Here is a 21,476-nt window from a genome sequence, read left to right as displayed (position 1 = left end):
CGCTACATATTTTATTGATGTGCTTTTTAGCTGGACAAAAATAAATAAAGAACATTTTTCTACTTATTCTTTTTGGACTTTCATTTTGGTGTGCCCCCATGAGTATCTAAAAAAAGGTCTTCTTACGGCTCTGTTAATATTATATGGTGTCGCGAGCGGACCCATGCTATTATGACGTCCTCGTTGACGTGGGAGAGCTAAGAAAATAATTTCCGTGGAATGCTGGCGCAGGAATATTTCACAAGGTGAGGAATCCACAGGCAGATACTGTATACACCAAAAAACCGAAGGTAAGTAGCTTGTTCTTTACTCCCGCTTCTTCCTGATGCGCAAAAAATTGGGAGATTGGAGCCCTATTTTAGACCTCAGGCTTCTGAACAAATCCTTCAAAAATCAGACCTTCCGAATGGTTACACTCTCCGATATCCTTTGCCGCCTCCACAGCGGGGACTCCATGACATCACTGGATTTAGAGGATGCTTATTTCCATGTACCTATTCATCTCAAACACAGAACGTTTCTCTGATTCACAGTGGCTGGTACCCATTATCAGTTCCGAGTACTACCTTTTGGCCTCAAATCTGCTCAGCTGATTTTTACCAAGTTTCTGGGCCCTGTAGCAGCCACATTGTGGAACCAAGGTCACCAAGTGTTTTCATATTTGGATAATTAGCTCCTGAAGGCTCAATCGGCTCGTCTAGTAGCTGCAGCTACAAGAAATTGCATGGATCTGTTCAGCAAATTAGGCTTTTTTATAAACCAACTAAGATGATGGGTTTTTCCAAGTCAGACAAGGGTATTCCTAGGGGCCAACTTGGATACCATTCAGAAAAAAGCTTTCCTTTGGCAAGAAAGGCAAGAACGGTTGCAAACCTTGGCTTTCAGACTATCAAAAAGAAAGTGCACTTATGTGAGGATATACAAATATCTACTGGGCATGCTCTCCTTAGCAATCAACCTAGTAACACTAGCTCGTCTTCACATGAGGCCTTTGCAAGAGGAATTCCAATGTCCATTGATTCAAACTATGGGATCCTTCTACAACATGATAACTATCACTCCACGCATGAGAGAGGCGTTTGAATGGTGGACTTTGAAGTCACACCTCTCACAGGGTCTCTCCTTTCTGCCTTGGATCCCGAAATTGATAGCCTACACTAATACATCCATGGAAGGTTGGGCGGTCATCTTCAAGACCTTCAGATTCAGGGAGAATGGTCCTCGTCCCAGGGTCAGATGCATATTAACAGGCTAGAGTTGAAGGCCATTTTTCTCTCCCTGCAAGCTTTCCTCCTTTGGAGAAAAGGTTAATCTGTATTGGTCCGTACTTACAACACCACAGGCATGTTTTATATCAACAAACAAGGAGGAACCAATCTCTGACTCTTTCTCAGGACCCCCCGCATCTCTGGAGCTGACTTGCATTTCTTTTTTTTTCTTTTTTTTCTTTTTTTTTTGTCCTCATTGTGCAATAAACTGGTTGAGGTAAGATGATAGGAATTTTTGCAGTTAGGGATCTGTAGATCTCAAACTGTGCTGTTCTGGTCCTGTCCTCAGAGATATACCTATGTTTGGAGGATTTAGTGTATGTGGGGTATCCTTTCAGCCTCCTGGCCCCCTTTCTGCACCTTTTCTCACTCTACCAATTGGGAGTAATGCCTGTGCAGGCAGGTTCCGCTTGAATTTTATTACCAGGTTGCTTAATCATTGTACTTTTCAAGTTACCTAGGCATAGCTGTTTCACTGTTGCAATTTTCCCCATGCTGGTCCCATGCATACCAAAACTCTTGTCTCTTGGTTTGTACTACCGCCAGATCTAATCGATTGCCCCACAAACTGATCCCAGCCAACCCTCTTGATTTGTTGGAATCTGATGAATCAAGTTAATGCGGATTTTCTGCCTAGCCAATAATATCAAGAGGAAAAGTAAGTTGTACTGCTTTTTACTTAACCTGGGCCTTTCCCTGCTGTTAATTCCATTTCTAACCCCAAACATGACTAGCTCCAGGTTTACCACTATTTCCTGGTGTAGAACTTCTGAGAGAATCTCACCCACTTCTTTCCAGAAATCCTGTAGTTGGGGGAATTGCTGGAACATGTGGGCATCGTCTGCTTTCTTCTCCCCATGTTTCGAACACTTTTTCTCCTCTCCTCTGCTTAACTTGGACAATTTCTTTGGAGTCCAGTTCACCCTATGTAATGCGAACAAATGGTTCTTCCTGAAAGGTGCGGACTTATTTGTATGCCAACATGTAGACAGTGATACTTGCCATAAACTCTGAATGCCCAACGTATTCAGGTCTTTCCCCCAGATCTCGATGGGTAAGCTGAATTCCTCCTCTCCTGCTGAAATAAACGACCAGTACCACTGTGCTACTTCTTTCTTCATTACATCTCTGTGTATATTGGCCTCCATGTCTCTTTTTCCTGAGCCTTCCTTCCCTAGAGTCTTTGTCCAGCTCAGTAGTTGATAAAATTTTAATTTGGAAAGTGCCCCTTTAGTCAGTAACGAGAGTTGGTTCCAACAGACTAGTGAATTCTCGCTTATTACCTGCCCCCATCTTGTTACCCCTCCATCTCTCAAGGTGGTTGATAATGCATCTGCTAAACATTCTGGTGTTCCTGGTGAATTCCAGATTGGGGCATTCTCACTGTAGTATGGAATTTTCCATAACTGTCTGGTATGGTACCATAATTTAGCAGTGGACCCTGAAATCTTTAATTTCACTTTTTTTAAAAAAAAATTGGATGCCCGCATTTGTATAGAAAGTAACTTCCTTCCGAAGTAGTCATAGCTTGCAGGTAAGGTGGATATAACTGATTTTCTTTAAATAACACTCTAACGGCCACATGCATCATTGTTGGTGTTTGCGATTCCTAAAGTGCGAAAATTAAGGAATCGCAATTTAGAAATCGCAAACGTGAATGCAATTTCAAGAGTGCATGGGAGGTTACAAAGAACCCCTCCCTGCACCCCTGAAATTTTACTTTAAATGCAATTTACACACACACATGCCCCAAGGACATGTGTGTGTGTAAATTACAGTTATCTGTTGGTAAGATCTCAAGGCATTTGCTAAGGGCTCTATATACAGGTTGAACAACAATGGGGAGAGATGGCATCCCTGCCTAGTACCCCTTCCAATGTGTATCTTAACCGTTAGAGTTCCATTTACTAATATGCGTGCAGATGGATTCCTGTATATGTACTTTACTGCCCCAGCAAGGCTATTTCCCAAGTTATACATTTAAATCACTTTATGTAGAAAAGCCCAACTGACCCTATCAAATGCCTTTGCAGCGTCGAACTTGATTACAGACAGGATTTTCTCCTGGGTAGCCACATCAATTGCTCCCACCAATTCATGTATTAATTCTTGGATATGTCTGCCCCGTAGAAAGCCTTTCTGATCCTCATGAATCAAGCTACCAGCCACTTTACCCAGTCTTTTTGCCAGAATTTGGGTATACATCTTGTAATCACTATTTAACATAGAAATTGGCAAATAAGATTCACACCGTTGTGGATCCTTCCCTGGTTTTAATAAAATGCAAATTGTCGCCTCTTCCCAAGACCTTGGTAGGTCCTGTCCTTTAACAATAACTTAATAAATAGTTTAGTTAGTCGAGGAACAAACTCTTCTTTCAGAGATCTCTATAGCTGGTTTGACAACGCATCTGGGCCTGCAGCTTTTGCTGTTTTTAATTCCTTTATCACCCCCATTACTTCTTCCTCTGTTATTTTGAAGTTTAAATCCCCTCTATGCTTTACTGATAGGGCTGTTTTATCCAGGTCTTGAGATAGTCTACTATTTGTTGTTTACTAGCCAGAGTATCCTCTGTATACAGATTCTTAAAGAACCTATTGAAAGCCTTCCCAATCGCAGTTTCATCTAGACTGGCTTCTGCTTGATTTTCCTCTTGGATACATAAAATCTTATTACGGCTTTGCTCAGTCTTCGTCTTCCATGCTAACAATTTACTGCAGCCCTCTCCATATTGATAGTGCGCTAGTTTACCTGCCTCCCATTTTCCTTGATTACAGCTACTAGTATATTGGAGAGCTCTTCCTTCATCTCATTCATTTCCAGTTTTAACTTATCCCTTCCCAGTACCGTATTCTCCTCTTCTGATCTTCTTTCTAGGGCTTGGATTCCCTTTTTCAAATTATTAATCTTATTCTTGAAAGTCTTGTGCCTAAAAGCAGTTGCAATACTTAGAATCCTTCTGATTACGGCCTTGTAAGCATCCCATCGAAACTGCCATGAAGTCTCATTTGTGTTCGTTAAGAAAAAGGAATTTGTTTCAGTTCTCAGGCTTTCAACTATTTAGGGTCATGAAGCAGGGTTCTGTCCAGGGTCCACCTGTTCTCGCGCTGTGGCTTCTGGAGGCATACATCCATCTGGACCGCTGAGTGGTCAGAGAGGTGTGCCAGGAGTCGTTTCACCCTTATTACGTTGTTACATAATGTCTTGTCTACTAAAAAGTAATCGATTCTTGATGAGTGGCCTAATTCTTTATTCTTAAAGGTGAATTTGGGAAATTTTGCTCCCTTATGTTGCCAGATATCTACCAGTCCTAGATCCTCTAAATAAAGTTTTGGCCAGCTCCTCCCTCTGGGCATTGTAGAGTTATTCCTGTTGGTAATCTAATGCATATATTCTCTCAAATATGCATAATTTTGCTATGGCTCATCTCCCTTTCGATTCGCTGCTGGGTGACTCTATTATTGCATTTGCTGATCTCTTGAACAGAATGCTCACTCCCTTAACACAACAAGCCTAGTCTGTGCATATAAAGGAGTCTACCCACCCTTGCTTCTTCAATATTTCTTCCCATTCTGCTTTTAAGAGGTGGGTTTCTTGGAGGATTAATATATCACAATTAGTGCATTTTAAATATTCTAATATTTTTTGTCTCCTGCTTCTGATCCTCAGACCGTTTACATTGCCCCAGTATTGAAACTTTCATAGATTCCCATGCTTTTGTATCATTCCCCGTCGTCGGAATGGGAGTCTCAGTAACAAAAATAACATAGCAGTAGGTACAAAAGAGAAAGAAAAAGGCCAAGGCCTCATTCCCTTTTGTAGCATATCCGCCTCTTTTTTAAAAGAGACCAAACTAAGCACTAGCCAATCAGAGGAGCCTCATCCCATAGAACTCTCCTGAAGGAACCTCAGAGCCTCAGATTTTCTACCGCACGTTGTGCTTAGGGAGTCTCCTTTGAGCTCTGCTCAATCTCTACTCTTTCAGAAGTTTTTCTTCAGGACTTCTCTTCAAAATTGTTGGTTGTCCCTTCCAGGATGTCTGATAAGGAAAGGAAGAAGGCCCTTTTCAAGCCATGATCCACCTGTGGCAAGAAAAGATAATTTGTTGAGGATAAGCATAAAGATTGCATCTACTGCCTCCATCCTGATCATAAGGCTGCGGACTGCAAGATCTGCCGCACCTTTTCAACCAAGACCCTCCGGGATTGTGAGGGTAGGCTTCTTACATGGCTCCAGAGTCCAGAAAGGACACAGTCTCCAGTGACAGTGAGGACTCTTCAGCAGCGTCATCGACTAGAAGATCAGTCAAAAGCGGTAGGTTTTCCCCTTCTCCATCTGTGGAGCGTCCTTCTAAGGCCTCAAAAAAGACCCCCAGAGAGTCTGAGAGCCAAGGTCCAGTCGAATCTCCTCACCATGGTGAAAAGGAGAGGGTAGGACCATCTACGCCTTTTTCGGGTATGGAGACTGATCCAGCCTTCAAAAAACCCTCTTCTCAGTCTTCTGGAAAGTCTGAAAGAAGTTCCAAGTCGTCGACGATGAAGGCATCGTCGACGATGAAGGCGTCGTCGACGAAGGCTCCTTGGACAAAGAAATTGAAGCCTAAGCTTAAAATGGTACTGTCGACGGGCTCGTCCACGGGACAATAGACATCGACGGGATCGTCGACGAAGACGTCGTCAACGGCAGTAATACAGACGTCGAAGAAGGTGTCGACGACGACAGCGACTTCGACGAAGATATCGACGACGACAGCTACGTCGACGAGGATGTCGACGACGACAGCGACGACGGAAGTGTTCATCGACGGTGGTGACGATGACGGTGTCATCGTCGAGGCCTCGACGACGGCAACATTGACGACGACGACGGCAGGAACGTCGACGGTCTCGTCGTCAACGGCATCGACGACGCCCATCTCGTCATCGAGTGTTCTTTCGTCGACGACGCCTATTCCGTCGACGAAGCCGATGACAACGGTATTATCAGCACCATTGTCGATGGGATCGTCGACTATTTTATTGTCGGAAAAAAGAATTACGATTTCTATGACGAGAATTACACCGGACATGACATCTCCTAGGAGAGTTACCCCCTTGCCTCCAGCTCTACTTTTAGAGGAGGATGATGATGAATCGGAGGATGACGATCAGGACTCATATGGCTATGCAAACTATCCATCCCAGCTTCTTTTAAATGCCAAGAGACGGATTCTGACGGAGAGTACAACCAGGAATGTGTTTATCATCATCATTCTGCCCAGCCTCAGCAGTACTCAGCGGTACAAAAGGGGGTGGTGATGGACGAAGCATCTGAATCAATCAAACACTCACACCCAGTCAAAAGATCTGGGTTTAATCCATCACCGTTCTTTAGCCCACTCTGCCTCCCCAGTTCAGACATGGCTATATGCAAATCAGTCTGACCCTGTGCCTCATGGGAACAGTCCAGCCCGAACTGCCAAGCCATGTCTTCCCTGGACCGGAAACAAGCTTCCGAGGACCGGTTTCTGGCATTCCAGCCGGCTTCAGCCTGGCTTGCTTGAATCCAGTGGCAAAGTGAGCAAGGGACTCACGTCTGAGCATACCCTGCCACACTTATGGCGGCCAAAAGCGGTACAAAAGGGGGTGGTGTTGGACGAAGCATCTGAATCAATCAAACACTCACACCCAGTCAAAAGATCTGGGTTTAATCCATCACCGTTCTTTAGCCCACTCTGCCATCCCAGTTCAGACATGGCTATATGCAAATCAGTCTGACCCTGTGCCTCATGGGAACAGTCCAGCCCGAACTGCCAAGCCATGTCTTCCCTGGACCGGAAACAAGCTTCCGAGGACTGGTTTCTGGCATTCCAGCCGTCTTCAACCCGGCTTGCTTGAATCCAGTGGCAAAGTGAGCAAGGGACTCACGTCTGAGCATACCCTGCCACACTTATGGCGGCCAAAAGCGGTACAAAAGGGGGTGGTGATGGACGAAGCATCTGAATCAATCAAACACTCACACCCAGTCAAAAGATCTGGGTTTAATCCATCACCGTTCTTTAGCCCACTCTGCCACCCCAGTTCAGACATGGCTATATGCAAATCAGTCTGACCCTGTGCCTCATGGGAACAGTCCAGCCCGAACTGCCAAGCCATGTCTTCCCTGGACCGGAAACAAGCTTCCGAGGACCGGTTTCTGGCATTCCAGCCGTCTTCAGCCCGGCTTGCTTGAATCCAGTGGCAAAGTGAGCAAGGGACTCACGTCTGAGCATACCCTGCCACACTTATGGTGGCCAAAAGCGGTACAAAAGGGGGTGGTGATGGACGAAGCATCTGAATCAATCAAACACTCACACCCAGTCAAAAGATCTGGGTTTAATCCATCACCGTTCTTTAGCCCACTATGCCACCCCACTCAGGACAAGGCATGGTGTCTGTACCATCATCTTTCTTGAAGGACCTTCTCAACATGCTGCAGGATTACAAGTCTGGATGTTCACAACCTGCTGCTGTTCCGCTTGCGCAAGCCATGCCTGTCCCTGCGACTCCAGCAATGGCTACTCCCGAATTGCCGGCGCAGGTGTCATCTCAGCCACAGACACCGGTTCCACAGGAGCCTTCAATACCATTGGACACCCATGACGATTCCTCGGATGAGGATCAAAATTTTGATGGCAGGTCTGGTCAAGGTGTAGAATAGGATGAATATGTCATCCCAGACCCAGTATCTCCATGTCCGGATCCGGTGGACTCCCCGCCAGCGGATATAGGGGGTTTCATAAGCTAATGGAGAGAGCGGCTGACAGATTCAAACTATCAATGCCTTCTGTTGCCACCAAGTGTTTCTTATATGATTTTAAAGAACCTTATAAGAAGACAACAAGATATATCCCTATTGTCCAGCATCTGTGGGATGAAGCCCTTAAGGCAATGAAGAATCCAGCGACGGTGGTCCCTGTACTACCGCGCCTTGACAAAAAATACAAAGCGCCTGAGGAAGGTCTGGCTTCTTTGACGGGACACCCAAGACCGGACTCTGTAATTTCATAAGCGGCACAAAGGAAGTCACGCAACCCCTCTGCTCCTTTGACAACTCCTCCAGATAAAGAGGTCAGGAGGTTAGAGGTTCTCTTCAATGGCGAGTCTTCTAGTGCGGGCAGCAAATTCATTGGTGATATTGGGGAGATACGATCGCCAACTATGGTGCGATGTTTCTCTATACTTGCATCAACTTCCTCCAGAGTCAAAGACAGAAGCTAAAAAGGTTTTGCAAGAATGGGAGGATACATCAATGGAAGTCATAGACTGTGCCATAGACATTGCCACAACGGTTTTTTGTTCTTTGGCTGGGGCTGCAGTCCTTCGTCGCCAGGGATGGCTTAAGGTGACTTGGTTTAGACCCGAAATCCAGAATAAAATCCTGGATCTACCTTTTGATGGAGAGGCATTATTTGGGAAATTGATAGATGACACTCTCCAAGATATTAAAAAGGATACTGAGACTGCTAAGTCTCTGGGTACGCTTCAGTACTGTAAAGCTCCTTTTAGAGGTTCCAGGGGCAAAAGCACCACCTACAGAGGCTCGTACCAGCAGCAAAGGTGCTCATCATATGGCTCAGGTTCGCAACAGTACCGCCAACCTTATCAGCAAAGGCAAGGCCAGTCCTCGAATTTCTCAAGACCTAATAACAGAGGGAAGCAGGCTCGCCAAGGACGTGGTACGTCCAAGAGACAATAGCGGCCTCCTGGCTCTTCCTACTGTGCCCACCTCCGCAAGATCATCAGTAGGAGGCAGGGTGTCACAATACCTTCAGAATTGGTCCAAGATACCATCAGACCGATGGGTGCTAAACATCATTCGAAAGGGCCACACTTTGGAATTCACGCAAATCACACCATCCAAGCCCCCTGCTGCCATTCCATCAAAACATCTGCGTCGTCTGCGGCTCGAAGTTCATCTGATGCTCCTAAAAGGTGCTATAGATCCGGTCCCCTCCGAGAGGAGAAGGATTCTATTCCAGGTTCTTCCTGGTAAGGAAGACGCTAGCGAAATGGCGCCCCATTTAAGACATCAGGGAGCTCAACACCTATCTCATCTCCCTGTCTTTCCGGATGGTCTCTCTTCAAGACATTCTACATCTCATCAATCCAGGGGATTTCATGGCCAAGCTCGATCTTTAAGATGCGTACTTTCATGTACCGATTCACCCAGCACACAGAAGGTTTCTACGATTTACAGTAGCCAAGAGCCACTTTCAATTCAGGGTTTTACCCTTTGGACTTCGCTCAGCCCCGAGAATCTTCACACGCTTCCCGGGAGCCATTTCGGACTCGAATCTCTAGAAAGCTTTTCCAACCTTGGAGAGGCAGAAAAAACTGCAGACCATGGTGCTAGACTTACAAAGAAGAAGGTGTCTTTCAGTACGCCGCTACAAATCTCTTTTGGGGGTAAATTCTTCATGCATTCCTCTAATTCCACACTGCAGATTGAGGATGCGTCCTCTTCAGGAACAACTGGACATCCAATGGAAACAGATTCACGGGTCGTTCAACGACAAGGTGGCCATCACCTCGGCAATGAAAAAAGCGGCCTTGTGGTGGCCAAAGCAGGAAAACTTGTCCCAAGGTCTATCCGTTGTAAGCGATCCGTCTCATCAGGTGGTAACGATGGATGCGTCATTGGATGGTTGGGGAGCAGTACTGCAGGACCTTCATGTCAGTGGACATTGGTCTCCTCAGAACCGTCGGCTCCACATCAATCTCTTGGAGCTCAGAGTAGTCAAACTGGCTCTTCAAGCTTTTCTCCCTCGCCTAAGAGGTTCAAAGGTTCTCATCCGGACGGACAACACCACGGCCATGCATTACGTAAACAAGGAAGGGGGAACCAGGTCTCTCCCGTTGTCTCAGGAAGCTCAAGAAATCTGGGAATGGGCGATCCTTCATGGGATGTCACTGCAGGCAGAACACCTGCCAGGGATTTTAAACGAGCATGCCGACAGACTAAGCAGATTATCCTCGATCAGTCACGAGTGGGAACTGAAGCAGCGGGTTCTGGACGAGGTCTTCCAACAGTGGGGCAAACCTGCAATAGATCTATTTGTCACACTGACCAACAAGAAATGCCGGTCTTATGCAAGCAGGCTTCACCACCGAGGATCATTGGGGAATGCACTTTCAATAGCCTAATCAGGGATATTTGTCTACGCCTTTCCCCCCATTCCACTGATCCTGAGGCTTATCAGGAATATCAAAGTAGAACCATGCAAGATGATCTTGAAAGCCCCTGCTTGGCCGAGACAGTTCTGGTGCACAGAACTCCATCTGTTGTCGCTGGCTCCTCCTCTTCCTTTGCGAGCCATTCCAGACCTTCTCACAATGTCCGAAGGGTAAATTTGGCATCCGGATCCAGAGTCATTGCACCTGACAGCATGGCTCCTGAACAGTGAGAATTTATGAACCTTCCCATCTCAAATGAAATAAAAGAGGTTCTCTCCCAGGCTAGAGCCCCTTCCACGAACAAGACTTACCGTCTCTAATGGAAGAGATTTTATATTTGGTGCAGAAAAGAGAGTGTTGACCCTTTTTCTTCAGAGTCTCATCAACTGCTGCCTTATCTTTTGTCCTTAGCTAAGACGGGGCTGGCCTATTCATCCATAAAAGTTCATTTGGCAGCGATTTCTAGGTACAGACGTTCTGAGTCTGTACCTTCTCTTTGGTCTTCCAGGATAGTTAAACAGTTTCTCAAAGGATTGTTCCGTGTCTATCCCCCGGTGAGGCCTCCGCCTCCGACTTGGCAATTAAATTTGGTCCTCACACAGCTCATGAAGGTCCCATTTCCCATTTAAACCAATACATCGATCAGAGATGAAATTCCTTTCATGGAAATTGGCTCTCCTTCTTGCCCTCACTTCAGCAAGACGCATTGGGGAGTTGCAGGCTCTCACAATCTAAGAGCCGCTTATCCAATTAAAAAGGAATACAGTAATCTTGAGGACTAACCCAAAGTTCATACCCAAGGTGCCCTCGGACTTCCACTTAAATGAGCCGGTTATTCTTAAAGCTTTCTTTCCTCACCCTACTAAACCAGCGGAGAGGTCACTGCATTCTCTGGATGTACAACGGTGCTTAAAATTTTATTTGTATCGCACCAAGGGATTCCGTAAATCCTTCCAATTGTTCATTGCCTTTGGTGGTCCTTGCAAGGGCCTCCCTCTATCCAAACAGGGTATTGCGAGGTGGATTACAAGTGCCATTCTACATTGCCATACTGCAGTGGTAAGCCACTGACCAGCAAAGTTAGAGCGCATTCCACAGGATCAGTGGCTTCTTCAACAGCTCTCTACGCGGGAATGCACATCAAAGACATCTGCAGAGCTGCGACTTGGAGCAGTGTGCACACCTTTACAAAGCATTACTGCTTGGAATCCTTGCAACAGGAGGACACGGCCGTGGGCCAGGCGGTACTGAGGAACCTCTTCCACTAATTGGTGAGTTTTCCTTTCTATCCCACCTTCCTTTATTCTGCACATTTTGGTTTTCATGTAACGATGGCTATTGTAATGTATATTTATGCCACAAAATGTGTTTATGGCTACTGCTTGCTACTCTGATACAAAAGCATGGCAATCTATGAAAGTTCCAATACTGGAGCAAGAAAACAAGTTACTTGCCTGTAACTTTGGTTCCCCAGTATTGGTAACTTTCATAGATTCCCATGCGACCACCCTACTCCCCGAGGAAAGCTCAGCCTTCAGCAAATGTGGTTACTGTTACACAACGGCTACGAAAATCTGAGGCTCTGAGGTTCCTTCAGGAGGGTTCTATGGGTAGAGGCGCCTCTGATTGGCTAATGCTTAGTTTGGTCTCTTTTACAAAAAGAGGCTGATATGCTACAAAAGGGAATGAGGCCTAGGCCTTTTTATTTCTCTTTTGTACCTACCGCTATGTTATTTTTGTTACCGAGACTCCCTTTCCGACGACGGGGAATGATACAAAAGCATGGGAATTTATGAAAGTTACCAATACTGGGGAACCAAAGTTACAGGTAAGTAACTTGTTTTCTTCCATGTTATTGGGCTAACGCCCATGTCCTTTAGTGACGTCTATACTTTTTCTCTTGTTATTGCACCAGTTGGACTTATTTAAAAAATATATATTTTCCATGTGCTCCCAAACCCTTAGTGAACTTACTCTTGCACACCCCTTTTCCTAACTTCCCCCTAATCCTAACCCACCCATGGAGAACCCTCCCTCTTTCTATTTGTTGAGAGTCTCACAGGTTTGAGACCCTTGCTCTTTCGGCATTCCTTACACTTGTTGCACCTTAATCTTATTTATTAGGGATTCTTTTTTTTTTTTTTTTTAATTTTTTATTGTAAACAGGCTGACAAAAAAACAATACATATAAATGTCCAAGACATGGAAAATATCAAGAGAAAATTATTATAATATACAAATCAAATACATAGGAAATAAGAAGTACTAGGGTTATCATTAATAAAACACCAAATTTACATATAAATTCATAAAACAGCAGGAGGAAAGTAACTTATATATTTCATAATGAGTCAAATAAAGATAAGGCTTGATAGAGTCGTATCAAGTCGAGCAACAAGTTCCCCATTTTCTTTCAAATTTGACCAAAGAGCGTCCGCCCCTTGTATTTGCTAAGGCAAATTCCATGGAATATATTTCCATTACTAGAGCCCACCAATCCCAAACCGTAGGTGGGTCAGTAGCAATCCAAGCTCTTGCGATAGTTAGTTTAGCACAAGAAATTAGTATAGTTGCCAAAGGAGATTGAGGGATTAGGGAGGTATTACAATCTAACAGAATTAAGGAAGCAGAAAGCATGGGCAACCCAATCTTCTTGATTCTGCATGCATCTTGGACCTTATCCCAAAAAGGCTTAAGCTTGGGGCAGGAGAATAACATATGTACTAGATTAGCAGCTACTTCAAGACATTTAGGGCATTTTGTGCGATCTGTGAAGTCAGGATTAGGGGACCACCTAGAGATTCTTGCCGGAGTGTAATAGAGCATACAAGTTGTTCTAAACTGCTGTAGCCTAAGGCTGGAAGATCTGACTAACTTATTAATATTAGATAGCGAGTTCTCTATTTGCTTCATAGTGACATTTAAGCCGAGTAGGGCCCCCCATTTTTCCATTATTTTAGACAAATCATTTGTTTTATATTTTACGAGTAGCTTATACGCCTCGCTAATAACCTATTTGGTTTTTTTAGAATACAAACTAGTCCATATGTCACATTCCGTAATATTTCGAATCTTTTTTTTATTAATTAAAAAATCATGAATCTGTAAATACCTATATCTGGAATATTCTGGTAAATCGTATGTTGTTTTAAGCGTACTAAAGTCAGCAAACCCCTGTGGGCCATATAAATCGGCCAAAGTATTAATTCCCTTCTCGGCCCAAATGTTATTAGTAGTGTCGGAGAAAACACTTGGAAGACCTGGGTTGCCCCAAAGCGGTAGCTTTGGATGAAAGAATGAAGTCCTGCTATAACTCAGTATGTTTTTCCATATCTTTACTATATCCCTGGCCGTCTTGAACCTTACCCTCTTGAAATAGTTTGGGTCATTTACTCTAAACAAAAACATGTTTGACTCTTGTTTCAGCATAAATTGATGAAAAAAATTACTTTCCCCTTTAAGAAGTAAAGAACGTAATCGTAAAACAAATGAAGACCAAAAGTACAACTTAAAATCAGGAAAATTAAGCCCTCCCTCGTTCGTGGTGTTTTTCAAGTGTTTCAATGATCTTCTTGCTTTTTTGTAGGCCCAGATAAAACTATTAAGGATACCGTCTAATTGTTGAAAAAAACGATTATTCAATGCTAACGGGATCGATCGAAATAAATATAAAAATTTAGGTAATACCTTCATCTTAATAAGATTAATTCTACCGATAATATTCAGCGGTAGCCTATGCCATTTCTTTAAAATTGAAGCCGTGGATTTGATTAATTCGTTGTAGTTAATATAATTTATTTCTTGTATTTTGGCCGTAATCTTAACGCCAAGATAGGTGGCTACCTTGCAGATCTCTGGGGTGGCCGTAGAAGGTGAATAATTGGCGATTACCTGAGTCTTTTGTATATTAAGCCTGTACCCAGACACTTCCCCAAATTTAGTTGCTTCTAATTTAATTCCTCTTAGAGCCTGATTTATATCGTGTGTATAAACAGCAATATCATCAGCATAAGCTGTCAGCTTAAGCTCCTTTGAGCCTGAGCTGAAAGGAACAATCAAGTTTTGAGAGTTAAGGGCCGTTAAAAAAGGTTCTAAAGAAAGAGCAAATAAAAGAGGTGAGAGAGGGCAGCCTTGGCGTGTACCACGCAAGATTGGGAAATCTGAAGAAATCAAACCGTTACAGCTTGTACAGGCAATGGGGTTATTATATAGGGCCTGTATCCCCCTCAGAAACCTTCCCATTAACCCTATTTTTGAAAGCGCGCTCCAGAGATAGTTCCACCCCACTCGATCAAATGCTTTTTCTGCATCTAATAAGATCATGCCTAGTGAGGTGGACTCTATCTCTGCAACGTCGAACGCCGTAATAGCCATATTTACATGTGAAGTGGTATCTCTCCCAAAAATGAAGCCGTGCTGTTGTGTGTTAACTAATTGGGGCATAACAGTTGCCAGTCTATGTGCAAGTACTTTAGCAAAAAGTTTGGCGTCAGTATTAATCAATGAGATTGGTCGGTATGACCCCATCTCTTCTTTCGGTTTATCTTTTTTTAGAAAAAATATTATTTTTGCCTTATTCCATGATTTAGGTGCATTTCCATTCGTTCCTACTGACTGCATAACTTCTAGTAATAATAAATCTAGTTCAGGCAGACAGGCCTTGTATAACTCTAGCGGGATGGTATCTTCCCCAGCTGCTTTGCCCCCGGGCAAGGAATTGATAGCCTGGTGTAGCTCTATCATTGTTATATCGTCAGACAAAAAGCTCAAATCTGGCCTGTCATCATACCTTGGTGTATTTCTATCTATATAGTCCCGTATAAGATTAGAATCCGGTTTATTTTCTGGGGTGTATAGAGTTTTGTAGAAGCTAGCAAATTGCTCTAGCACTTCCTGTGGATTATTATAAATGTTGTTATCTGACCCCCTGATATTGGAAATTAAAGAGCCTGCTCTAGATTCCGCCACTTTATAAGCCAAAATACGGCCAATTTTGTCCCCTCCCTCGTATTGGGCTATTTTATATTTGTGGATATTGTTACTGTACTTCCGGTAGAGATCTTTCTTTGCATCATTTTTTAATTTACTAAGTTTAAGATTAATATCCGTACAGGTAGGCAAATTATGTCGTAATGCTAAAGCTAATTGCTCTTCTTGCTTTATTATTTGCAGTGTTACCCGCACTTGACTTTGTTTAAGTTCGGCATTCTGCCTAAGCACATAGGCCTGTGTAAAGCCCCTGATACTTGCCTTACAAGCATCCCATACTATATGACATGGAGCCGAGTTCTTATTGATGCTAATAAATTCAACAAGATGGGTTTTCAGCTGCAAAATATAAGATTGATCTGAGATGAGATATCTAGGAAAGGAAAACATTCTCGGAGGGGCTACACTGTGTGGTGTGGAAAATGATATAATTATGGCATTGTGATCAGATGAGATACGAGGGCAGAGGGTCATAGAGCAGGTCTTTAATATATTATCGCTGACCAAGGCCATATCCAATCTGGAGCATGATTTATGGGGTGCCGAATAGTATGTATACCCCGGTCGTTTATGGTAAAGGTGTCGCCAGGCGCCTTTGATGTTATGTAAGCAGCAAATATCTAATATAGCTGCCCTCGTCTTATGCATCCGTTGATGGCTGTTTGTTTATTAGGGATTCTACTTCTTTAGCCTCTTTCAGATTGTGCATCTGGTTTCCCCACATTATTCTCAGGGACATGGGGAAGCGCATCTGTACTGACGCCCCCAGAGATCTCAGCTCCTTCATATACTGCCCTTGTTCCCACTGTCTATCCTGTGTTGCTTTTCAGATGTCCGATCTTATTCTAAAAGTCCTGTTGCATTTCGTGTGGGATTTGGCTTTTATTGCTCCCCCTAGAATTTTCTCCTTTAGGGTGTATGTTCTGAAATTGATTCATATCTTCCTTTATTTTCTTCCTTGGTTTGCATTTTCCGAATGGGTCCCGGTGTACTCTCTGTATATCTTCTGTCAATACCCATAGGAAGAACTCTTTGAGAAGAGTAATCACAAATCCTTTAATGTCCTCGTCCTCTTGCCTTTCCGGTAAATTTAGGATTCTCAGGTTGTTGCGCCTAGCCTGGTTTTCCAAAGACTAAATTTTTTCCCTAAGGTCCTTCTCATTCCCTTTCAAAACCCGGATTTCCTCTTTGTTGATTTCCACACATTTCCCCAATTCCTCCACAGTAGCCTCCACTACGTTAATACAATCCATTATGGAGTACATTTTTGTCTCCAAAACTTCACAGGTTCCCTGAATTTTAAGCTGATTTTTCTCTGAAGTTGCAAAATTCATTCTAATTTCTGAGATCAAAGTCTCTATTAGGCTCTCTGTTCCTCTTGTTCCTTCCTGACTTTTTGTTTGCTTTGAGTGAGCTTGCTCGTCTGTCTCTCTGTCTCTACGGAGTTCTGAAGGGGGTTCTTCCCCTGTGGCACCAGCCAATTCTAGCCCCTGAAATCTGTTGATGCTGAGTGGAATATCCACCACAGAGCTGACCTCTGTCTCCTTTGGGTTGACTTCTTCCTTATACTGTCCTCCCAAATTTGTTGTTTCACTTTGGAGAGCCTGATTAATTTTTAAATATGAGCGGAGTGAGGTGGTGATTTTCACCTTTGGACCTAATGCTCTAGCCTGGGTTGATGCTGGGGTGAACTCCAGAGTTTGCGGGGGTGAAGCCAGTTTTTTTTACTCTTTTGCTGCTTTGCGTTGTAGGGGAAGTATGGTTTTGGCTTGGTTCTGTGCTCACCGTTAGACTTGCAGTCAGGTTTCTGCTCCTAAGGCAGTACCTTATTCCCCTACCCAGGGTAAGGTCCTGGGACTGCTCCCTTGAAGACCCTCTGACTGTACCTGCCTTCCTCCCCCTACTACTTTGAACAGTGTTCAATTCCTGCCCGTGGATTCCCCCTTCAGACTGATCACTTACTCTACTCCTTACCCAGGGTAAGGTCCTGGGACTGGTCCCTTGAAGACCCTCTGACTGTACCTGCCTTCCTCCCCCTACTACTTTGAACAGTGTTGAATTCCTGCCCGTGGATTCTCCCTTCAGTCTGATCACTTACTCTACTTGCTTGCCCTCTTCCTCTGCATTTCGGTCTGATTGTCCACCCTCCTCTCAGGGTCCTCGCTCCTCTGAACGCTGTGGCTGAACTTCTTACCTCCACTGATCTGCTGCTCCCTGTGTAGCTACCAGTACCTCTTTTGCTGGGGTGACCAGCGCTTTGCCCCAGAAGGACACCTGGGTGGCTGCTTTCCTGTTCACTCGGAGCACTGAAACAGCCTGCGCCCACACAGAATCCACCGCTCCTCTGTGACCCGGCTTCCCCACGTTGATATCGCCACTTGCTTCTGCTCCTCTCTGCCCCGCTGGGAATTTGCTTGTGCTGTCTGCGGACCCAAGGGACATATCCCATCCCCCGCAGGTAATCTTCTGCTGCAGTGGTGTTCTGTTTTTGCGCGCCTCACGTTTCAAAAATCTACGATTGCATATGGAGCTCGGGAGCTCACAGCCGGAAAACTATCCGGCCCCATGTTCTCCACCTCCAACTCCGAGCCCGCATTACCGAGCTGGCTTGCATTTCACAGGATATCCCTAAGAGCGGAACATGTTCCAGTGCTTCGGATTACTCTTGCAGACACCCTCAGCAGGACCAAAGAAAATTGCCATGATTGGGAGCTTGAACAAGACCATCTGGACTGGAACTTCTCACATTGGGGGAAACCATTTTACAAACTCTCGGGGGAATGCCCTGTAAATGCTTTGGTCAGGAATATATGCTTACACCTTTCCTCCAATCCACTGATACCCAAGATCCTGACGAAAATGAAAATGGAACACTGCTAAATTCTGTTAGCCCCCAGATGGCCCAGGCAGCACTGCTTCACGGAGCTTCGCCTGCTCTCGGAAGCCCAGCAAATACGTCTACTACCAACACCAACCCTGTTGACCTGGAACCAAGGTCAGATGTGCTCGCCGGAACCAGCATCTCTTCGATTGCATGCATGGGTCCTGGATTCTTTGAATTTAAGGATTTCACAATTGCACAAGAGTGTAAAGACATTATCGCCAGATCTCGTGTGGACAGCCCCCGACAAGACGTACAGACAGAAATGGAATCGGTTCTGCCTTTGGTGCCTGCAAAGCAAGGTACATCCGTACCTTTCTGCTTTAGAGCACATCCTACCGTTCTTACTGTGTTTGGCTAAAACTGGGCTAGCATACTCTTCATTAAAGGTTCACCTCGCAGCTATCTTCCGATATAGATGCTATTCAAAATGTCTATCTCTTTCCTGTACCAGAGTTGTACAGCAATAAATGAATTGCCTATTTCATACTTAGCAAACATAAGGAGATGGTGGACGGAGTGCTGAAACTTTTCAGACACTCACCCCCAGGCACAGATCTGGTTTGAATCCGTCATCGTTCTTTAGCTCACTTCGCCACCCCAGTTCAGACACAGCTATATGCAAATGAGTCTTTGACTTAGGAGTTGATAGGAACATCTGGACACATTAAGTTTAGGATAGCCTATCTCCCTACCCCGTTTTTAATACTACCTCCTAGAGGCCAGAATAAAGTTTATTAGTAACCTACTGGGCAGGTAACTTTTTAATTTCATCACATAGTCCACTCCCCACAAATACACATGCACCACACATAGTCCATTTAAGTGCTCCTACGTAACTCCGCAAGTCGTAGCACGCCCCAGCCCGTAGAGGACTGGGATGGCCCCAATGATGAAGCATGTCACCGTGGGGCAACCCCGGTGAGTGAGGGGACACCTAAAAAAGGAACAAATTTTCCTTTTGTTACACATTAGACACTACTTCCAACAGCCAACCACATTGAGCAGTGGCTGTCCTTTCCTCTAGCTAGGCTCTCAGGTATCTGGAAACAGAAACCTTTTTTCTGATCTTGACCCTGTGCCTCATGGGAACAGTCCAGTGGGAAGTGTCAAGCCATGTCTTCCCTGGACCGGAAACAAGCATCCTGGGACTGGTTTCGGGGTAACACCCCTCTTCCCCTAGGCTAACTTGAATCCAGTGGCAAAGTGAGCAAGGGACCCACGTCTGGGCATACCCTGCCAACTTAGGGCGAACAAAGCAAACACAAGAAGGTGTTGGACGTAGCACTGAGACTTTTCAGGCGCTGACCCTCAGTCACAGATTTGGGTTGAATCCATCATCGTTCTTCAACTCACTTTGCCACCCTAGTTCAGACACTGCTATATGCAAATCAGTCTTGACCCTGTGCCTCATGGGAACAGTCCAGCCTGAACTGCCAAGCCATGTCTGCCCTGGATCGGAAACAAGCATCCCGGGACCAGTTTTAGGTAAACACCCCTCATCAGCTAGGCTTGCTTGAATCCAGTGGCAAAGTGTGCAAGGGACTCATGTCTGAGCATACCCTGCCAACTTAGGGCGAAGAAAGCAAACACAGTGAGATGATGGATGGAGCTTTACTATCCACCTATTCAAGCCCCACCCCCTGAGTGGCACTTAAACATAGTCCTATCTCAATTGATGAAGCGACCCTTTGAGCCCATCCATAGGATGGATATCAAGAACCTGACGTGGAAAGTACCTCTCTTGCTCCCCCTAACATCAACTAGAAGGGTTAGCGAAATACAAGCTTTCACCATGAAACATCCTTTCCTTCGTTTTACAGATGAAATGCTTATCCTGAGGACGAATCCCAAATTCATCCCTAAGGTTCCTTTAAGTTCCACTTAAACAAACCTGTCATTCTCAGGACTTTCTTCCCGGATCCTTCTACACCTGTGCTGTGAAACAAACACTACACACTCTAGGCATCAAGAAATGTCTTAAATTCTACCTGCGATTTCTTTTCTGTTGTCAGTATTGATCTGCATTTGAAAATGTATCTTTATTGGTTATAACAGTTGATATACTTGTTTAAGTTGACAATAGAGATGTTTATTTCACATGTCAACACCTTTATATGCATTTACTTTTACACTAACACTTTCACAAGACTATCCTTTTGTGAATATATTTCGGAATTTTACACTACCCACCATCCACTACGGGTGCTTACTTATTTTACATTACTACTTGCTATTCTGATTCAAGCACGTGAATCTATTAAAGATACACCAATTTTAGATAATAAATAAGTTACTTGTGACTGCAGTTATCCAGTTTAGGTATATTTCATAGATTCACATACAACCCACCCTCCTCCCAGGAGAGGCTCCCCTTATACTCCAGTATTACTATCCACACTTGTGCTGGAAAATCTGAGGGACTCAGCCTCTCTTGGGGAAGGTTCTAGAGGGTGCTGGTTACTGATCAGTTGCACTTAAGTTTCATCCTTTTTTAGAAAAGGAGGTAGATAGGCTATTAAATGCATGGTTGCCCTCATGATAACCTATGAAGTTCTTTAATTACTGCTTTATTTATATTACTGTGGAACTCCCACTTGGACAACAGGTAATGAATCAAGCATGTGAATCTATGAACAATACCAATACTGGATAACTGCAGTTACAGGTAAGTAACTTATTTCATTATTTTGATACTTTACAGCACCAACTTTAGTAGTCCCTTAGTCCCTTTAAGGAGTTAACAGAGCTGAAGCATCCACCTGTAATTGCTAATTGTGTTACTAGCCTCTCTTACAATAAAAAATACAATTCAGGGTTTTTAAAATTGGAGCATGTAAAGTTACATGTTCAACTTTCTAATATAAAGCACCCTGCCTTAGGGCTCTATAGGCCTACATTAGGGGTGACATATATTAGAAAAGGAGGGTGGGGCTTTGCCATTACCTTAAATGGCAAAGTCGAGTTAGCAGTCAAAACTACTCTGTTTGTAACCTGGGGGACATGTTTTCATTTGTCATTCTTGTGGTCGCGCAACTAGTGCTGAAGTCCACAAGAGACACCTTCATTTACAGACCCATAGGGTAGCCCTGGTACCATTTACTAGGGACTTACAAATAGATTAAGCTATGCCAACTGGGTGTA

The 21,476-nt window shown here is 44.3% G+C and overlaps 1 protein-coding gene across 11 annotated transcripts in view; it reads left to right on the top strand.

Moving 5' to 3' along the window:
- The window catches only part of RYR1 (ryanodine receptor 1), a 1,215,008-nt gene that overhangs the window by 933,255 nt on the left and 260,277 nt on the right, over nucleotides 1-21,476 (top strand). The gene's annotated exons all lie outside the window — the stretch shown is intronic.

Source organism: Lissotriton vulgaris, chromosome 9 (genome assembly GCF_964263255.1).
Source record: "Lissotriton vulgaris chromosome 9, aLisVul1.2, whole genome shotgun sequence".
NCBI classification, from domain to species: Eukaryota; Metazoa; Chordata; class Amphibia; order Caudata; family Salamandridae; genus Lissotriton; species Lissotriton vulgaris.
Note: the sequence above shows the minus strand (reverse complement) of the source record. Positions and strands in the feature narration are given on the sequence as shown.